The sequence below is a fragment of the Pinus tabuliformis genome, chromosome 9 (assembly GCF_031772625.1).
Source record: "Pinus tabuliformis cultivar Carrire ecotype Pingquan chromosome 9, CPIR1, whole genome shotgun sequence".
Taxonomy (NCBI): domain Eukaryota; kingdom Viridiplantae; phylum Streptophyta; class Pinopsida; order Pinales; family Pinaceae; genus Pinus; species Pinus tabuliformis.
The window spans coordinates 1504618925-1504638938 of NC_142307.1; positions in this window are offsets into that span (position 1 = coordinate 1504618925).

A 20014-nucleotide genomic window follows, 5' to 3' on the forward strand; every position below is an offset into this window, starting at 1 on the left:
TATCCATGTAGAATTCATGTATTTTTATAAGAACTTGTAGGAAAACTGACATACTACAGGTCATAGATATATCCATTTCTAGACCTCTCGATTTTGAATAAGGTATCATTATTATACCATTCACATACAACACAAATAAAATATTTTTTCTAGGGTTTCTATAAAGTGTTGTATATTTATACATGATCCTTGATTGTAAGTATAAAAATAAAACAGTAGGATGAGACGTCAATGATACAAAAAAAAATATTCCTCTCTCACCACACATGAAATCGACAAAGTTTCGAAGTCTCAAGGTGGGTTTACGACATTTAAAATGAATACTAGCAAGAAATATGCACTTGCATATAAAACAAAAGAATCAACCTAAAAAATTCAATAGCAGAGGATGGAATGTCATAACAAAAGCTAGTGTGGCTCAAACAGCTCCACATGACGCATCAACAAGGGTCTCCCACAAGAATAAAAATCACTAGAAATGTAAAACTATGGAAACATGGGCTATAGCTAACATGCATGAACAATTCCTAACATGCAAAAAAACAAATGCAAATCAGAAGAAAAGAAAACAATGTCGCAATAATCCTAATTTAAGTTAGTCAAGTATAGATCATATTTGCATGTCATATTCCATAGTCATCAACCCTTAAATATAGGTTCAAGTTTCGAATCCACCAGTATGTTTAACCCACATGGTGATTGATAATAAAGCTACACAAAGACCTTTGTGTTAATGAAATTTCCACATCAAGAATATCTGGTTAAAGTTTTCCTTAATATAGAAGAAAAATTCAACGCTCCAATTGTTCATGTTCTTCGAATTTTTTTCTTTAATGACAATAGTCTCATCTTTTGATCAGTACTCATTGAATATTTTGAATAAGAATTTCAATTTTTTACAGAAGTTATATAACATATTTATCTATCCTCCATAAAACTTTAATGAAAAATTATTTAGTTAAAGTGGTTCTAAAATTTTTATTATAAACCACAACAAAAGAATTGTATGAAAAATAGAAAAAATAAAGTTCTCTAGTATTCTTATTGATTCTCACTTTTTCCTTGGAATCAAGATTTGACACTTTTAGGGAATCCTTCCCTATATTGTATAAAATTTTCAATTAATTTATTCATCATAATTGTTTTAAATAATTTTACTAAAGTCACGAATAGGAACACTCTACAAAACCCAAAAAAACTAAGTATTTCATATGTTTTATAATTAAGCCTTTCAAATCTTTTGATTGCTCCTCACTCTTTCCATCTAACAAGATCTTAAATTTTTTACAGGATACAAATAATATCCTTATCTATTTCCAATGTAAATTTCATTGAGATTGAATTACAAGATATTTTCTCAAATAATTCAATTACACATCACTATTGAAGGAGACACTAAAATAGAGAAAAATGGATTGTAAATAATATAATGATTCTGTCACTACAAGAAAAAAGTTCATTAGTGAGGGTCATGCCTGTGACGAACCTTTAATATCCATCACCAATGTTGCATATGGTGATGGACTCTAGAAAAGTGTTGTTGTAAGTGTATATAGTGATGGTCCTTTAAGGTTTTTCACCAAAGTGATGCGGGAGCATTCAGCCCAAAGGGAAATTATTGTAAATAATAGACATAGGGGTCATGAAATTGTGGAATTAGTTTCCTAAATTCCAAGTCACTTTAATATTTAGGCTTTTAATTAGATATTCTCAAAATAAATAAATAAAACTAGGAGAGCTTTTAGGCATAAAAGGAATGTATGTGGACCATTAAGTGATAAGGAAAGCTTTTCTATTTTAGAACAGGGAAAAATATGGAATAAAGCTGAGGAGATGCTTTTTCCCATATGTATGCATTGCATGTAGAGCCTTAGAGCTTTTAGTTGAGTGATTTTATGATTTTGAGATCATGCTAAGTTTAATAAATTATGAAGCCTCAAAGGCATTGGTAGAGGAGAGCATGCTTGAACAGCCAAGGCTGTAAGCCTCCGGGGAATTGTAAGGTTGTTAATGTTGAATATCTGGAAAAGACAAAGTCTGTAAGTATTTTTATTATTAATGTAAAAAGTGTTCTCAGATTTGTGTGGTTCGATTTCTGGAGTGGTGTATATTTTCTGTAACTGAGTTTAAATTGAGAATGCACATTTTATATAATCTGGTGGTGAAACTGTTGTTTGAGTTTGATGCCATGAAATGAGTTAAATTTTATAGAATAATGGAAAATTGTTCTGAATAATCGATGCTGGAATAGTTGATAGTGGGAGAAAATATTGAGATCGACCTTCAGTTAGAATTTGACATTGGATGCATGTGTATAGTGTTTGTAAATTCTTACACTACAGTGAAATTGGAGCGATAACTTCAAGCAGCTGGAAATCGATCTACAACACTGGTCAATGTAGTTGAGTTTGTGTTCTCAGCGCATGGAATGTGAACGAGATGTTTGAACTTCTGTGTAAAGCATAGGAGGAGGAAAGGTCGATTTCAATTAAAATCGATCTACACATTGAATGGAATTCAATTTGCATAGCGCAGTTACTTAAGGTAGAGATATGAATGAATAATTGTATGGAGTGCATGAATTTGAATAGTATTTCTGCGAAGAATTGATTTTAATGTCGACTTATGAATGAGTTGCTGGATTCATGTTTTATATGCCGCGGTGATGAACTGAAGGTATGTTAAATTGGGTGAAACGTGGGGAACTCTATTTCCTTGGAGCGATGTCAGTTATGACAAAGTCTAATTCGGTATTTTGCATCTTCTGGAATGTACACAGAAGTTTATAACTGAATCTAATCTTATGTCCTGTCAATTGACAAATGAAACAGAACTCGATTGATGGAAAACGCTATTGGATGGAATTGAATATAAATGGAATGGTGGCTGTCGTTTTATGTTGAACAGTTCTATTGTCGTAATTTGTTCATATATGAAATCCTGTTTGGTATGAATGTGCAGAGATTGTTTAACAACAGTGAATAAGGTTGAAAGACTGAGCAGCATTGAATGGAATGCATGGTTTAAACTTCTGAATTGACATTTGAAATTGCAGAACTAGCCATCGTTATGAAATCCAAGACTGGGTATATATATGTTTCATAAGTTGCAGGTGGGAATCGATTGGATTTCGCTGGGAATTTTGAATTGATTTGGAATTACATTTTGTATGTATGTGAGATTACAAGCTTCTGCATATCTGTATTGGAACGGAATGGGGGAATTGTTTGAGGCGCATGTTTTTACATGCATGAATTGATGGAGATCCTGGGTATTGCAGGCCCGGTCTGCATCAGATGGTATCAGAGCTAGAATGCTCAGCTGAAGATGTTTGTTTTTTTTTTTAGAACTGAAGTCTGATGAATGATTTTTAAATCTGATATGCAAACTACACAAGTGAACAGGATTGCAGAAGAGGAAAGAAGACAAGATCATGCAAGATCTTAAGAGGTGATATTATTTTTCTGATTTGAAATTTGTAAATGAAGTTTATGGTTGCAGAGAAGGTGGCAGTGAACCTGGCATTCAGTTGAAGGCTGGATAGGGAGGACAATTGCAGTGTCGTGAAGAAGAAGAAGGTGAGTTGAAGTGATAGCCTAGAGAGAGCAGAGGAGTGCTCAAGAGGTTCCAAAGGTAGTGAACCAGTACTTACCAAAAGACTGAGTGAGGAGAGCTTGGTGAGGTAAGTTGCAGCAAGAGAGATTGATGTTGCAGAGGCTAGTACAACTCATGGTGAATGAGAAAGTTACGAGGAAACAGTCTGCCAGAGGCAGAGGGAGTTTTTCTAGAGGAAGAAGAGGTTCAGAGAAATGCCACAGAGATGAAATGATTGCAGAGGTTCATGAAAGAGAGATTGCAAAAATAAAGGTACAATTGCAGGTACTAGAAGAATGGCTACAAGAGTGGGAAAAATGGAAAGGAAAATGGATCTTTCCACTAAAGGGAAAGAGAGTGATTTGGCGATAGTTGCAGAGGAGGTTGAGGCAAATTGTGATTGCCTTGTTGAAAAAGGGACTTAGAGTTCTTGCGCCAGAGTTGGAGTTTGAAAATCCCACATGCAGATATATTAAAAGAAAAATGTTGAAGGAAGCAGTCGAGACTGGAAAGTCTTGTGGTTTTAAAACTAATGAGTTGTGTATGTTTGCAGGTACAATACAGGGAGATGAGAAAGCTTTAGAGTTTGTTCAAGAAGATTTGAATCTGAAGAATGTTCAAATCGATGCTGAGATAGCAAGATGTCAGGAGGAAATGAAGACAGAGGAAGCAAAAAATGGTGATGATGATATGCTTCAACAATGTTACAGAGAAATTGCCTTGTTGGAATACTTGTTGATAAATTCAGAGTATGATAGAAAGATTGCAGCAGATGAAAGAGTTCAGTACAGTGAACGAGAGCAGAAAGACATCTTGGAGATAGATGGTAAGAAGGCGAGACTAGCTGACAGTCTCATGGTGAATGCGAATCAGCATACTGATGTGCTGACAGAGAAGTTGGGAAGAAACTCAGAGCAGCATACTGAAGTGTTGCCAGAGAAAGTTGAGGAGAATGCTAGTGAAGATTTTAAGATGACCAAATCAACAAGTAAGACCATTGGGTCTTATGATTTTAATGCTGACAATTTGAATGTGTTTACAGGTGATATAAAAGACAGTTCATCACTTGGAATTGTCTCGAGAGAAGAAGAACTGTTGTGGGTAGAAAATGAGACACTCATGTCTCATAAACAGAGGCTTGTTACCATGGGTGACAAGAAAAGTTGGCTTGTTTGTATAGACAAGAGAAAACTGGTGTACGAAATTTTGGAGCTGCTACAATGTTTGAAGGACTTGATTTGATTGACATAATAAATCAAGATGATGGTGGACAATTACTGAAGATTGTCGAAGGGGAAGACGAAAATGGTGAGCCAAAGAATGTTGCAGAGGGACAGGAAGTTTGGGAGCCAACAACATCCATAGTGACAGCTAGAGCAATATGTGGGGCGACATTTATGATGACAGCTGAGACAACATTGACAGTAGTAGAAGAGGCACTGATGCCTTATATTTTTTATTCTAACAATTGTTTTGTGAGTACAGGTCTTACTGAAGAAGCTGGAGAAAATCTGCTAGACAAAGAAATTGAAATGATGAGGTAGATGATGATGAAGGAATTCCGGAAGAGACCAGCAGCAGTGAAGCAAAAGAGAAGAAGCAAGAGGAAGACAGCAGAAGACTGCAAGAGTATAGCTAGTGAATCAAAGCAGCATAAAGTGTGGAGACCTAGAGAAGAACAACAAACAGAAGCAACGGCAAATGGAAAGTTACAGTACAAGATATGGGATCCAGGCAAACATAGATCTGAACACATGATCAGGAGATCATGAAATTTTTCTACCTTGGGAGTATGATGCGGGAGCATTCAGCCCAAAGGGAAATTATTGTAAATAATAGACATAGGGGTCATGCAATTGTGGAATTAGTTTCCTAAATTCCAAGTCACTTTAATATTTAGGCTTTTAATTAGATATTCTCAAAATAAATAAATAAAACTAGGAGAGCTTTTAGGCATAAAAGGAATGGATGTGGACCATTAAGTGATAAGGAAAGCTTTTCTATTTTAGAACAGGGAAAAAGATGGAATAAATCTGAGGAGATGCTTTTTTCCATATGTATGCATTGCATGTAGAGCCTTAGAGCTTTTAGTTGAGTGATTTTAGGATTTTTAGATCATGCTAAGTTTAATAAATTATTAAGCCTCAAAGGCATTGGTAGAGGAGAGAAGGCTTGAACAGCCAAGGCTGTAAGCCTCCGGGCAATTGTAAGGCCGTTAATGTTGAATATCTGGCAAAGACAAAGTCTGTAAGTATTTTTATTATTAATGTAAAAAGTGTTCTCAGAGTTGTGTGGTTCGATTTCTGGAGTGGTGTATATTTTCTGTAACTGATTTTAAATTGAGAATGCACATTTTATATAATCTGGTGGTGAAATCGTTGTTTGAGTTTGATGCCACGAAATGAGTTATATTTTATAGAATAATGGAAAATCATTCTGAATAATCGATGCTGGAATAGTTGATAGTGGGAGAAAATATTGAGATCGACCTTCAGTTAGAATTTGACATTGGATGCATGTGTATAGTGTTTGTAAATTCTTACACTACAGTGAAATTGGAGCGATAACTTGAAGCAGCTAGAAATCGATCTACAACACTGGTCAATGTAGTTGAGTTTGTATTCTCAGCGCATGGAAGGTGAACAAGATGTTTGAACTTCTGTGTAAAGCATAGGAGGAGGAAAGGTCGATTTCAATTAAAATCGATCTACACATTGAATGGAATTCAATTTGCATAGCGCAGTTACTTAAAGTAGAGATATGAATGAATCATTTTATGGAGTGCATGAATTTGAATAGTATTTCTGTGAAGAATTGATTTTAATGTCGACTTATGAATGAGTTGTTGGATTCATGTTTTATATGCCGCGGTGATGAACTGAAGGTATGTTAAATTGGGTGAAACATGGGGAACTCTATTTCCTTGGAGCGATGTCAGTTATGACAAAGTCTAATTTGGTATTTTGCATCTTCTGGAACGTACGCAAAAGTTTATAACTGAATACAATCTTATGTCCTGTAAATTGACAAATGAAACAGAACTCGATTGATGGAAAATGCTGTTGGATGGAATTGAATATAAATGGCATGGTGGCTGTCGTTTTATGTTGAACAGTTCTATTGCCGTAATTTGTTCATATATGAAATCTTGTTTGGTATGAATGTGCAGAGATTGTTTAACAGCAGTGAATAAGGTTGAAAGACTGAGCAACATTGAATGGAATGCGTGGTTTAAACTTCTGAATTCACATTTGAAATTGCAGAACTAGCCATCGTTATGAAATCCAAGACTGGGTATATATATGTTTCATAAGTTGCAGGTGGGAATCGATTGGATCACACTGGGAATGTTGAATTGATTTGGAATTACATTTTGTATGTATGTGAGATTACAAGCTTCTGCATATTTGTATTGGAACAGAATGGGGGAATCGTTTGAGGCGCATGTGTTTACATGCATGAATTGATGGAGATCCTAGGTATTGCAGGCCAGGTCTACATCAGGAAGCCATTTTCAATAACACTTTTGGTGAGGGTTATTAAAGGCCCATCACTAATTCTCTCTTTGGTGACACTCATTAAAGGCCCATCACTAATTCTCCCTTTGGTGACACTTCCAGTGACGATCATTTATTGACCGTCACCAATGATCTTTTTGGTTACATTTGGTGATGCTCAATAAATGTTCGTCATCATTGATCATTCCAATGAGTTTTTTATGACGCTTCATGTCTATGACGAACCTTTAAGGTCCATCACCAATATTGCATATGGTGACGGTATTTAAAAAATCATTGTTGTAAGTGTATATAGTGATGGTCATTTAAGGTTTGTCACTAAAGCCATTTTCAATGACACTTTTGATGATGGTCGTTAAAGGCCTGTCACTAGTTCTCTGTTTGATGACACTTTTGGTGAGTGTCATTAAAGGCCCATCACTAATTCTCTCTTTGGTAACACTTCTAGTGACGATCTTCTATTGACCTTCACCAATTCTCTTTTTGGTTACTTTTGGTGATGGTCAAAATTTTTTCGTCATCATTGATCATTCCAATGAGTTTTTGATTATGCTATGTACCTGTTACTATATTTTTTGTCAAAAGATAACGATTTAAGACCATTTTTGTGGAGTCTTTTTCATTATGTGTCCAAGGTCATAGTGGTTATAATAGTGAGTCAATTTTTTAATAAGTAATTAGTGTGTATCATTTCCCTCAAGTCATAAGAATATAGTTTTCCTATGAGTCAACACATGATTAATCTCTATTAGGTTTATTATCTAGCAAATTTCCTCTAAATAAAGTTCCACTAGTGTGTGTAGGAACTATATTATCTAATACATAATCAAGCTCTATCAATTATTAATGAGAGAGACCTAGCTCTCCTCAACACTCATAACACACGTTAACATGCTTTGGAACAATACACTAACATTCCTTGGCACCTCGCATGTCTTGGAACATCTTTGTACCTGGAACGTATTTGTACCTACAACATCTTGCCATGAGTAGGATGGCCAAGCACATGTTGGCATGCCCTAGAATATCATAACACTCCCCTATCATGTATTGGCATGCCCTGTAGTCCCTAGCATGGCCAGAACACCTTGGAATAATATTGCATTGACAAACATTAGGACTTGGCACACATTGGCACTTGGCATGTATTGGAACATATTATTAGTGTGCCTAACATGCCCCTTTTGAAAAAGATAAAGTCTCGACTTATTAACCCTCTTATGTGTTCATTTCCTTTCATTTTAGCTTTGTTATTCCTTTTGTTGCCTTGAAACTCCTTGATGCATATTGTTATACTCTAGCAGTCTTCACATCCTAGCATGTCTTAGCACCTGGCATGGCTTGGCACTATTTGGCACGTGTTAGCACATCCTGTAACTACCTAGCACACTCTAGCACTTCTTGACATTCAATGACATTCCCTGTCATGCCTTACTTGTGCTTAGCATACCTTGTCACTCCCTCCTTGGCATGACAACTAGCACTTATTGACACTCCCTGACAGACCCTCATATTCATTCACTTCCATGCATTTTGACCTAGTGCTCCCTTGTGTTGTCCTAGTACTCCCTAACAATCATAAGCATCCATTATCACTCTCTAGTACACCTTAGCACTCTTCGATATGTTGTGCCACTTCATAGCATGCATCACACTCCCTATTACACATTGGCACTTGGCACGTGTTGGCACTTGGCAAGTCTTAGCATGTTTGGCATGTGTCGAGATGACTTGCTATGCTTTGGCATGGTTTAATTTTAAAGTTATTTGAGATCAATTATTTGAAACTAGATGAGAAGAAAAGGAGGAAGATTTGGCACTTTGAATGCATTGACACTTGGCACTTGGCACCTATTGGCACCTAGTGTTGGTGCGCATAGCATGCCCCTCATGTAAAATGTAAATTGATAATTTATTAACCATATTATGTGCTCATTTCCTTGTAGTTTAACTTGTTCCTCCATTTTTTTGCCTTGACAACCCCTGGCATGCATTGTTACACCATTGTGCATCTTGGCATGCCTTAGCACTTGGCACATATTAGCTTGTTTGACATGTCTTTGTACTATCTGGTACATGTTAGCATGCCCTAGCATTCCCTAACACACCTTGGCATTCACGACCTCACAACTAGAAATACATTTTTCCATGAATTGGGAACCTTACATTCACTAGAACACCTTGGCACTCCCTAGTTGTCATGTCCTTTGTTATCCTCCACATTGTCCCAGGCTGATGAGGATATTGACGGACATAACCACAGACCAAGCTTTTAGTTTGGTAGCTATCCCTACCAAACAAGAGAGGGCTCTCTCTATGAAATTACAACCAAGAGATGACTGGAATGTAAAGGATTTTAGGCTAGATAGCTAGGCCCATGTGGGTTTTGGAAAATTTAGGCTCATCATATTTTCCTGATGACCCCACCTCCATGGGTAGTACTAACATGGTTTGGTGTTGGCTTGGTGAACTAGTTATATGCATTTTCAAGGCCGCCTCAATGAAGGTGTCCCATGTCATGTTATGCTCTTTCAGTTGATGAAGTACTATAACCTTTATGAGGATATGGTAAAAGAGGTTGGGATAATGCACATTTCCTTTCAATTGCACCCTTTCAGAAATTTCAGTGAGGCTCCTATACAAGTAGTTGGACAAATTTAGAGACTTGGAAGTTGTAAAGTAAATGAGTAGTATTATGTGGTATTGATATAGCCTAGAAAATATGTCCTCACATGTGAAGAACTTCATGACAACCTTCATCAATGGTGCATATCTCTCCAACAAGTATCTGAAAGGGAAAACATGTGAGTGATCTCCTTTGTATTGTGATTTCAAGTAGGGTTTGTACTCTTCTAGGTCTAGGTTCATTCATTTGAACGAACTTTCACCATGGTTTGGTATTCCTGTAACTTGAGAGATGGCATCCACTAAAATCATGAAATCAGTCCCTGTAATGGTGATCTTGGCTTCCTTCAAGGTGAGGGCAAATATACCCGTGAGATTCTCATGGTAACCTACTTCCTGTACTCTTTGACAAAACCCTAAAAACTTGACATCTTCAAAGCATTTCATGACAAATGGGGAGGAGGTTATTTCATTGCAATTATAGGGCTCAAATTTCAGTATCTTCCCCCCTCAGTATCTTTAGACCAAAAGAATTGATGCTATTATAGCTAGGTGCCTTTGGGCTAGTCCTAAATCCACAAATAAGATACTTTTGGTCTATTTATAGGTTCGTGTGAGACGTGAGAAGGATTGAGGGTGGAGTATAAAGGACACATAATGTTTTAGTAAGGCTTTAATTGTACTCAATAAATTATGGAAAAATTTCTAGGGCAAAGGTATTTGGTAATAGGTTATTAAAGAGAAATATCTAAAAAATAGACAGCTTAAGGAATGGTTTAAAGAGGCGGCTCCAAAGAAGAAAGTGGCATCTTATATATGGAGAAGCATGATGAGAAACAAATATTGGCTACTACAAAATTTGAGATGGGAGGTTGGAAGGGGGAATAGGATAGAAATAGGACTAGAGGATATCAAAGGAGTGGAGAGAATACATACTGTTTCTATTCACATCCTTGAGCATTTACATAAGAAAAGGATTTAATTTATGAACTAAATATCTTGTGATTGAGGATCTTCTTCTATTACAAGTTATTGGATTAATGCATTTGAACTTGGATTTCCATAGGATCTATTTATGTAATGGGAACATGTCACAACAAAATTAAGTATAACAGGTTTAAAACTCACTGAAGAAAGAAAAGCTAAAATGGGAAGGTGTTATGTATAATGAGCAGATCTTGGTTAAGGATATTTATAAACATATTTCTCATGGAGGTGGCTTGAATGATAATTCTTTTTTGTTTCATAACACGTGGAGATCAGATATACCTCTGAAATTAAAATTTTTTATGTGGTTGGTGGTCCACAATAATATTTTAACTTGGGATAATATCCATAAAAGGGGCTTTCAGGATCTTGGAAGATGCTCTTTATGCAAAGAAGTTTTAGAAGACATGGAACATCTATTTCTAACATGTCCTTTTGCGATCTTGGTATGGAGTGGGGTTCTTCAAACACTTAAAATACATGTAATCTAGAACATGGTTACCATTTAGAGATGTCTCACTCAATGGTTTGAATGTTTCAAGACATATCGTTCCTTTCCTTTCTATATTTTGTGGGGCATATGGAGAAGCAAGAATGAGAAGATTTTTGAACAAACAGAACCAAATACTAGAGATTCCTATTTAAATATATTTGCACATTGTATGGAGATATGGGTAATGAATGAGGAACAACCTAGAAGACATTTTCGACTCATGGAGCTATGGTCATACCTTATTTTTTATTTTTTATTTTTCATTTTTATTTTTTATGGGGCATCCACCAATAGGGCTTGTGGAAGTGGGTTTAGGGAGCATTTTTCATGTCTTGGCATGCCTTGGCACTCTTTGGCATGGGTTAACACACACTAGAACTCCCTAGCACACTCTGGAACTTCTTAACATGCCCTGATATTCCGTAGCAAGCCTTACCATCACTTAGCATACCTTGTCACTCACTCCTTGGCATGCCAGCTACCACTCATTAACACTCCCCAGAACACCCTCATATTCATTCACTTCCATGTATTTTGACCTAGTGCTCCCTTGTGTTTCCCTAGTACTCCATAACACTCCTTAGCATGCATTCGTACTCTCTGGTGCACCTTAGCACTCTTTGACATGCCTTGCCACTTTGTAACATGTGTATCACTCTCTAACACACATTGGAACTTGGCACGTTTTGGTGCTTGGCAAGTCTTATCATGTTTATTTTTCATTGAGATTCCTTGGTATGCTTTGGCATGGTTTAATATTAAAGTTATTTGATATCAACTATTCGAAAGTAGATGATAAGTAACAGAGGAGTATTTAGCACTTAGAATGCACTAACACCTGGCACTTGGCACATATTGGTACCTAGTGTTGGTGTGCCTAGCATGACCCTCTTGGAGAAGGTAAATTTATGACTTATTAACCCTCTCATGTGTTCATTTCCTTGTAGTTTAACTTGTTTCTCCTTTTTATTGCCTTGACAATCCCTGTCATGTATTTTGACAACCTTGAACATCTTGGCGTGCCTTAGCACTTGGCACATCTTAGCATATTTGACATGCTTTCGAACTATCTAGCACATGTTAGCATTCCTTAGCACACCTTGGTACTCACACCTGCAGAACTAGTCTTACATTTTTTCATGACTTGGGAACCCAATCAAGTCATTAACTACTGCAGTTCATGTGACATTGGCCTGCCTCAACCACAATAACTTGACCAATTTCACCTATTACAAGTAGATTGTTCCTTCTTCACCTAAGAACTTTCTATAACTCGTCTTAGGCCACTCATGTCCAAGCTCAACGTGTCCCACTTAAGAACTTACCAAGACAAGGATCACATCTAGCCATGGCCATAAAGCAACTAACCAACATAGCTTACATAGACAATATTTCACATGTATATCTAGTTCATAAAAATAATAGAGCATTAACTAAGAGTTTGCAATAACCATAAGATGCACAAGACACACATGATATAATCTGACACAAGTCGAGTGCCCCAAAAATTATAAACAACAATGTACAATATGAAATTGTCTAAAATAGTTTAAAACATGAGAATTTGGCCAAAATGTACCACATATCATATAAAAATAATAGCTATAGGAAAAACAGTGTTGTGCCTGGAACAAAGTCTCCCTTTGTCTAAAAATTCCCTGTAGAGCCCCTTATCACAACCATAGGCTTACCTCTTGAAAATCTTATTATGAACTTCTCCTAACACACTTCATCCTTGGCACACTTGAATTCACTGACACTCCCTAGCACACACACTTATATTTTCATTTCCATGCATTTTGACTTAGTTCTCCCTTGTGATGTCTTGACACTCCCTAACACTCCTCAACATGTATTGATATTGTCTGGCATGTATTAGCGCACCTTTTCATTCCTTGTCATGCCCTGACCCTCCCTAGTTATCATGCCCTCACAACTACCCTTACTTAATTTTCAACTTGGGAACCCAACCAAGTCCTCGCTTGACTACAACAGCTTGAACAAATTATGATCACTACAATTAGGTTGTTGAATTGTGAATCTAGGGAGGTACTCCACAAGCCTAGTGAGTTGGGTTTGTGTGAGTTTGGTCATAAAAGGCTTTGTGGGAAGAAAGGCCAAGTGAAGGGGTTTTGTGATCCAGGTGGATATTGGTGGCCACCCACCATGTCCACTTGGACCCCCAGCATTCTTTCTTTCAGCTTTTCAGTTTCCTTAATTGTAGCACAATTTACTATTTTTAGCAGTTTTTCGGGTCTTGAACTTCCGGAGCCATTTTAAGCCCTAAACAACGTTTTTTGGGAAAGTTGTGAGCAACATGGGTCCATGCACCGATGTTGCTCTTCCCAAAGTTGTAGTTCTCGGATAGATATTTCTAACGAGATATTGTACACATCAAACACAGATCGTATATCAAAGTTATGACACTGGGAAGTTGATGTACCAATTTACCCAAAAGGGGCCCACAGTTTGGCATTTCATCTTCTAGGGTTAGGTTTTTGGATGTTTAGGGTTTTCCATTGTTTCTCAATAATAAATGGGCCTTCGAGCCTCATTATAACACAGTTTAGAGGCTGGTAGCCACCACATCTCTTCTCAGAGATAAGCTACCATCGCCTTAGCTGGTTTATTCCTATTGTTGCTTGTAAGCATATTTCAATATTTTACATTAATGAATTGAGGTATTATTTCCACTGCATCTTTGTGTTTATGGTTATCTCTGTAATTTTTTGCGTTCCTGTTTAAATCTGGATCAGTGGTATCAGAGTGGTCTGCTTTTTCTTTGTTTTTCTCTGCATGTCCCCAATGAGGTTGGGATATAAGGAGTTAGGGCTTGAACCAGTCGAACCTTTACAAGACCAGCCTCGCAAATCCTGATGGCCTCCCATGTTGGATGAGAAGAAAAACGAAGGGGTAGGAGATCCTATCAAAATAATTTCTCGAAGAAGCCCTCGAGCGACAAAGGAACATGATGATGGACAACTTTTCCGAAATCCTTCAGCGGCTACCGAGAGGCGACGCATCGGCCTCCAGCAGCTACTCTAGAAACGCCATTCCCTTTAAGTTACAAGTTAATTTTGAAATCACCATATTCAAGGGTTATTTTTCTGTTCATGAATTTTCGAGTCGGGAAAACATTGTTTTCACTTTTCTCAAAGCAACCCCCCATGTCAAGGACTAGTGGGAAACCTACTGCAAGCAGAAGGATGAAAGTATCGACTCACTATTTTTAGCCGCACCCACCTGGAATTCATTCCAGAATACCATCAAGGAGCAGTACTACCCTGTAGGAAGCTACGAGGATCAATACATAAAGTGGACCACGCTATGGCAAGGAAGGGATGAAGACGTGCTGTAGTTTAGCAATATTTTCCATACCCTTCACCCAAAGTTGGGTATCAAGGATTAAGAGTAGCATTTGATACTCCAATACCCCATATGCCTCCACAAGTACATCCAGGAAGAAATAGAATTCCTAAACATCTCCTCGCTAGGCACGACATACCGATATGCTGTCAAGGTTGAGCAAAAGTTTAAATAGAAGAAGCAAGACTTTGGATCTGCAAATCCAAAGCAAGGGAAAGGTGCCCCCAAACCTCAGAACAAAGGACAAAGCTAAGGCGGGGTGGCCTAAGACAACCCGCCAAAGCAAAGAACAATGCCACGAAGATGAAAAGGACATGGGAAAATGGTGTGAGTTCCATAAGAGCTCCACGCACAACACATGTGAGTGTCGGGCTAAGCAGTCACTGGTGGCTAAGCTAAAGGTTTTAGAATCAGATGCATGTTCTGACTTTGAGTCAGAACCCGACAAGGTTAATGACAAAGGGAAGCAGATCATGTTAGGGTCCCACCCTAACCCCCTTATTTATGTCATGGGATCACGTCATAGTCAAGAGTCGATAAAGCCCATATTAATATTTGTAAGTGGTTAACCCGCAATTAATGACGGGACCACAGTTAGTTGCAAATGGGTCGTAGTATTAGATAGATGGTATTAATAAAACCCACAGTATTGGCCCATGGTATTGCATGTATGAGTCGTATATAAAGGATAGAGACTCCCTGCGAGGAGCATTGTGTCTTATTTTGTAATCGATCTCTGCTCTATTGGAGGTTGCCCCCTTGAAGAAGTATGTGAACATTGCTCTCTCAATAATAAAATCATTGCTATTCTGTGTTCTCGGTATCTTTTTCTTCGCATATTCTGTATTTGGGTATTATTTTGCAGGTTAAGAGCATAACATATTATCAATGCGGAGCCCAACGCCACCATTTCCACCATGAAGATCCAGAAGGAGGAACCTAAAGATCCAGAGGAGGAGGAGTGTCTATTCCACTCCCAGATGTGGGTAAAGGGATCCCCGCTACAATTCATTGTCAACAGCGGGAGCCAAAAGAACCTCATTTCGGGAGAGGTCGTGAAGCGACTGGGTTTATCGACCACACAAAATCCACAACTGTACACTATCGGGTGGCTTCACAAAGGACGGGATCTTCGTGTGAGCCAGCAATGTCACCTTCCATACAACATTAAGCCCTTCATGGATGAGGTATTGTGTGACATTGCTCCCCTTGAAGTTTGTGATGTATTATTAGGATAACCATACTTGTGGAAGTGACATTTTGTGTATGAATCAAGGCCCCATGCTGTTATTATTGCTTTGGGAAATAAGTTGTACAGGATACCGGAGGTAGCACCACCTACCGCCATCTCTTTGGTTACTACAAAATAATGTAGTAAGCTCATTTCCAAAACCGGGAAATTTGTTTTCCTGATGATACGCCCTCAAGGAAAGAAGAAGATGGTGGCCATGACCTCCAGATAGGGCCCCTCCGGACGACAACTACAGATGGACAAGGTTGTGGAGGAGTACGAGGACATCTTCACCTCCCATGCAGGTGTTCCTCTGCACTGTCAGGTCAAGCACTGCATTGATCTGACCCTAGGTGTGCCGCTACTCAATGTATCAATCTATCAGCGCTATGTTCTGGAGTATGATGAAATCAAGAGGTAGATTCACAAGCTGCTGCAGAAAGGTCACATCCATCCAAGTTCATCACCCTGTGGCAGCCCGATCATGTTGGTACAAAAGAAGGATGGGACTTGGAGACTTTGTATTGACTATCGATCACTGAACAAGATCACTGTCCATAATAGGTACCTGATCCCATGGATTGATGACCTTCTAGACCAATTGAAGGGGGGAAAATATTTCAGCAAGATCAATTTGAATTCGGGGTATCACCAGGTACCAATTGAACCCTCCAATGTGTGGAAGACTGCCTTCAAAGCCAAGGAGGGCCTTTTCGAATGGTTGGTTATGCCTTTCGGATTGACGAATGCACCTACAACCTTCATGAGGCTAATGGATGACATCTTTTGGCCATTCACCAACTCATTTGTAGTGGTATACTTGGATGACATCCTGATCTTCAGCTAGAGCTGGGAAGAGCACCTCCACCACATCCGATCGATTTTCCAAACATTGTGACAACACAAGTTATCTGTCAATTTGGACAATTCACTTTTGGCATGACCCAGGTTCAGTATCTGGGATACATTATTGATGAACAGGGTGTGCATGTGGATCCAGCCAAGATCCAAGTCATTCGGGATTGGCCCTCTCCAATGACTGTAACAGAGCTCCACAGATTTCTAGGTCTTTCCAACTTCTACTACAGGTTCATGTTGGGATTTTCTCATATCACTTGGCCCTTGAGTCAAGTCACCAATGGAGGAGTGAAAGCAAAATTATTTTGGTATGAATCTCAATAGAAGGCATTCACAGAGTTAAAAGATCGCCTCAACTTAGCACCAGTTCTCGCACTGCCAGACTTGCAACAAACATTTGAGGTCGAGACAGATGCCTCTGACTATGCTATTGGGGCAGTCCTTACTCAACACGGGCATCCAATGGCATTTCACAGTAAGACAATTTCAGACACAGTCCGTATGTATCCCACTTATGATAAAGAGATGTATTCCATTTTGCAGGCCTACCGACAATGGAAACATTACATTTTGGGGAATGAAACAGTCATCCACACAGACGACCGACCCCTCCAGTTCATACAGACCCAAGGGAAATTACAGAATGATCGCCATCAGAAGTGGTCGACATACCTACAACAGTTCCATCTGAATATCAAGTATAAGAAGGGCAGTACCAATAATTTTGCAGATTGTCTCAGTTGACCACCGATCATGGCATTAACCACCGTGCTCAACTCTTATGGGCACGAGACTTCTGATTGGCCACTTCCTTAGAAAAGCGACCTAGAATTCGGCCACACATACCAGACACTCTTAGAGGGTCGGCATGTTCCATATTTTCACCTCAAGGATGTCCTGTTATACCGCCTGGGTAACCTTTGTGTTCCTTCAAGCAAGCGTGCCAAGATGATTTGGGAAGCACACTATAGTCAAGTTGTTGGGAACTCCGCGGTCGAGAAAATGGTGGCAATATTGCAGAAGTATTTCTATTGGCCGAATATTCGAAAGGATGTTGAAAAGTACATCGGATCATGAAGTGCCTACGCCATTGCCAAACTGGTCCTCAGGAAGAAAGGCCTCTATACCCCGCTGCCTACCCCTAGTCGACCTTGGGAATCCATCTCCATGGATTACATGTCAAGCCTTCCTTCCACTAAGCATGGAAATGACTGTGTTTTTGTGGTAGTTGACAGGTTCTCGGAAATGGCCATTATGGTGGCCTGCAAGAAGAATATCATAGCAGAAGCCACTACTAAACGCTTCTTTGAATGAGTGTGGGTACACTTTGGGATCCCATAGTCTATCATCTGAGATTGGGATAGCAGGTTCCTCAGTACATTTTGGTCCAGTCTCTGGTCGATGCTGGACACCAAACTCACTAAGTCCACAACCTTCCATCCTCAAACTGATGGCCAGACAGAGGTTGCCAACAAGATGATTGTACATATTCTGTGCATGTACAACTCAAAGCATCCATACACATGGGAGAAGAGCCTCCCCTATGTTCAACACAACTACAATCGGGCTCTCTACAACTCGACTGGCCACAACCCTTTTCAGGTGGGCTTGAGATTCCTGCCACTATGTCCCATTGATGTGGCCATGCCATTTGCAGCTACTCAAGCATATTCAAATCATGTGTAGTTCGAAACAGATAAGGAAAACAACTTTAAGAGCACATCCAACATATTCACCAGTAGGTCCATGACATTCTGCAGAAATCAAATGCCAAGTACAAGCAGCAACATGATCAACATCGGGTGCCACACAAGTTTCAGGTGGGTGACAAAGTCAGGTTTCATTTGCAAAAGGAATGCCTTACTAGAGCCTGTCGGAAACTGAGACCACTCCGATATGGTTCTTACACCATTACCAAGGGTGTGGGAGACAATGCATTTGCGCTCAGCATTCCCCCATTCCTTAACCTGCACCCAGTGTTCAATGTGGACCACCTTCGGCCATACTTTCCACCATTACTAGACACATTCAACATTGCAGAATAGCTCACACCCACAGAGTTAAATCCAGATTGCATGGAACAAGCTGCAACTAATTAGATCATGGACACACAGATCAAGCACACTCGCCAGCAGAATATCCAACTATATTGATTTGTCAAAGCAGGCCAACTCCTTCACTAGGGCAAGTGGCTCATGAGGGACCATGTTCAATAGAAGTTTCCTCATCTCATGGAGGAACTCAACGGAATGGGGACCATTGCTTCCTAAGGGGGGAGGAATGATCCAGGTGGATATTGGTGGCCACCCACCAAGTCCACTTGGACCCCCAGCATTTTGTCTTTCAGCTTTTCATTTTCCTTAATTGTAGCACAATTTACTATTTTTAGCAGTTTTTCGGGTCTTGAACTTCTCGAGCCATTTTGAGGCCCTAAACGACATTTTTTGGGAAAACTGGGAGCAACATGGGTCCAAGGTCTAATGTTGCTCTTCCCAAAGTTGTAATTCTTGGATAGATCTTTCTAACGGGATATTGTACGTGTCAAACGGAGATGGTATGCCAAAGCTACGACCCTGGGAAGTTGATGTACCAATTTACCCAAACGGGGCCCACAGTTTGGTGTTTCATCTTCTAGGGTTAGGTTTTTGGATGTTCAAGGTTTTCCATTGTTTCTCAACAATAAATATGCCTTCGAGCCTCATTGTAACACAGTTCAGAGGCAGGTAGCCGCCACATCTCTTTTCAGAGATAAGCTACCATTGCCCTAGCTGGTTTATTTCTATTGTTGTTTGTAAGCATATTTTATTATTTTACATTGATGAATTGAGCTATTATTTCCACTGCATCTCTGTGTTTATGGTTATCTTTGTAATTTCTTGTGTTCCTATTTAAATCCAGATCATTTTGGACCCAAGATGGGGTTTAAAATCTAAAATAAAATTAAAAAGGAAAATTAATATTTCATAAGGTCTAAGTGGATAAAACTCATAAGTTCTAGAGGGTTTCTAAAAGGCCTAGCTAGGAAAATATATTTAAGAAGGCATTAGTATGAAGGTTGGAACATCAAGTGAGAAGGAGCTCATTTGATCAAGGAATCCAGGAGAGATGTAGTCCTAAAGTAGGCCGAGTTAGAGGGTTGAGTAAGGGTTATTAAAGGGAGGCCATGATAATCCACAAAGAGCAAGACCATCATCTGAGGGTTCACAAGAATGTCAGATACCTTAATGGGTTCAAGATAGGAAGTAGGATGGCATATTGTTGGTTCTCATATGCTAGATTGAGCTCAAGAGAGGCGGCTCATGAGAATTTGGGCATGTGATTTCAGAGATGTTTTTGTGTGAA